The sequence below is a fragment of the Octopus bimaculoides genome, chromosome 9 (genome assembly GCF_001194135.2).
Source record: "Octopus bimaculoides isolate UCB-OBI-ISO-001 chromosome 9, ASM119413v2, whole genome shotgun sequence".
NCBI lineage: Eukaryota > Metazoa > Mollusca > Cephalopoda > Octopoda > Octopodidae > Octopus > Octopus bimaculoides.
Window position 1 is genome coordinate 6,519,716 of NC_068989.1, and position 2,995 is coordinate 6,522,710.

A 2,995-nucleotide genomic window follows, 5' to 3' on the forward strand; every position below is an offset into this window, starting at 1 on the left:
GTGTGTGTGTGTCTGTGTGTGTGTGTGTGTGTTTGTGTGTGTGTGTATTCGCGAGGGCGTGACGGAGTGTGTGAGTGTGTATATACGTTTGTGTTAGCTTGTATGCATGTGTATTTACATATTTATTTATTTTCTGTGTGTAAGCGGATGTGTATGTACAAGTGTGTATATGTGTTTGTGTGTTATGTGTGTGTGTATATATGTATATATATATATTTATGTTTGTTAATCTTCCTTCGAAACTCTTCCTCCGACACACAAACCAATACAACTGAAGGAAGCAATCACTCGTTCGCTCACTCATTCACTCACTCAATCACTCACTCACTCACTGGCACCCTAACTACTCACTCACCTCCACTCCCCACTCATTCACCTTCTCGCTGGTTCCTTCACTCACTCTCAATATCCTTGTTCACCCTTACTCTCACTTACACTCAATTTCATGTCACTCTGTCTTTCTCTCTGTCTGTCTCTCTCTCTCTTTCACACACACACAGCTCACATTAAAAAACAAAAACAAAAGTTAAGTGGACAAAAATCCAGGCCTGCTCTAATCTTTCACTCTCTCTTTCTTTACCTCTGTTTCTCTCTTGCTTCCTCTCTCTCTATCCCCCCTCTCTCTCTCTGTCGCTTGTTTGCTTTCTTTCGATGTCTCTCTCTCTCCTTCTCTCGTTTTCTTTCGTTCTTTACTTCGTTCTTACTATCTTACAACACATTTGTTTATTTGTATACGTACTCTTAATATACACACGCTTCTTACAAGTATTCGCATACATTCATAGTATCTACACACACACAAACACAGAGACACGCACAAACACACACAATACATATTAAACATATTTATATATTTATATACATAACACACATACACACACACACACAGCGTATATCAACGTATTTATATACAAAGTCAAATACATACCCGTACATGCATATGCATATACACATACACACAGCACATTAACGTTAAAACTGATATACCGTGTCACACACACACACACACACACACACACATACACACACACCCGCGCACACACACACACACAACTGGATTTCGTTAAGCGCTGAGTTCAAATCCTGCCGGATCGACCTCCCTAATCCATCTTCTCTAATGATCGACAAAATAAGTTCCAATCATGTATTGGTTATCGATACAATCGATTATGAATCTCTCATCGAAAATCTCTTTCCTCGTGCTGTATTTATCTAATAGATATGAATATTATAGGCGCGTGCTAAGAAGCTTGCTTCCCAACCACATGGTTCCGGGTTCAGTCCCACTGCGTGGCACCTTGGGCAAATGTTTTCTGCTATAGCCTTAGGCCGACAAAAGCCTTGTGAGTGGATTTGGTAGATGGAAACTGAAAGAAGCCCGTCGTATGTATGTGTATATGTGTATATGCTTGTGTCTGTATTTGTCCCGCCCTCCACCATCGCTAGACAACCGATGCTGGTGTGTTTACATCCCCGTAACTTAGCAATTCGGCAAAAGAGACCGATAGAATAAGTACTAGGCTAACAAAGAATAAGTCCTGGAGTCGATTTGTTGGACTAAAGGCGGTGCTCCAGCATGGCCGCAGTCAAATCACTGAAACAAATAAATGAATTATAGGCGCAGGCATGGCTGTGTGGTTATGAAGCTCGCTTTGCAACCACGTGTCGCTGGGTTCGATCCTACTGCGCGGCATCCTTTGTTAAGTGAATTCTACGATAGTCACGGATCGAAAAATTCCTTGTAAGTGAATTTGGTACACGGAAATTGTACGGAAGCTCGTCGTATACCTATACTTTTACTGCGGCCGTGCTGGGGCATCACCGTAAAAAAAATTAGTCAAAGAAATCGCCCCCAGGACTTATATCTTTAAAACTTGATATCTATTCTATTGGTCGCTTTTCCCCCGAACCGCTAAGTTACGGGGCATAAACACACCAACACTGGTTTTCAGGTGGTCATGGGAGATAAACACACACACACAAACACGCACGCATGCTCACTTCTGAGTGTATTGTGTGTGCACGTGTGTGTGTGCACGTGTGTGTGCATGTGTTTGCGTACGATGGGCCGTTTGCAGGTTCTGTCTATCATATCCATCATTCATAAGGCTTTAGTCGTCTCAAAGCTATAGCAGAAAATACTTGCTCAAAGTGCCATGCTGTGGGACTGAACCTGGAAACATGTGGTTCAGAAGCAAACTACCAGAAATTCAAGAATTTAAGAAGGATATGAGTTTTTATGGATTTTTTATCCTTTTGGCTACACGGAAGGGCCCAGTAGATAGTCATGTACTCATTTCCGGCGTTCGGGGCATCAATACTCTATAGCCTGAAGCAAATCCATCTCTTATACGTTTACTTTTAATTATTCAGAAAGCCTTACGTTCTGTAAGTCTCTGAGCAGTAATAGGTTTTAGCTTATGTCTAAATCCGACATTCTATTAGTATTTCTGATATAAATTCCAATCGCATTCGTTTCCTTAGCAGTAATTCTGAGACTAGAGACTGTTTAGCAATGTAAAATTACTTCAGGTTCTGGCGTCCTTTTTTTTTTTACATAAGTAGTTCTTCATGTCGGTTGTCCAAAAGAATAACTAACCATTACTCTACATTTAGACATACCAATAAACGCAACAATACTGGGCTTAGTAAATTAATTTGGTCTCTTAAGGAACATAATAAACAATCTGATTTAGAATAGAATATAATCTATCTAAGTCCTTTCCTTATGATAAAGGTAAATCTTTCCGTTCGTTCTGTAACGATGAACTGTATTTCATCCTGTTCTCAGAGAACCTTCTTGTACACACGTTTAAAGAACGCGTTTATCGTTGCAAGCAATGGCAAACACATACCCTTAGTTCCTATTAGTAATTTCTACCAGTCTATAGAACTCGACCTTTAACTGTCTTCTTACATTTCATTTCCACTAAATATCTCTATTTCTTTTAAGCTTTATTCCTATTCACCTATCGCTCTATATTTCTCCACTATT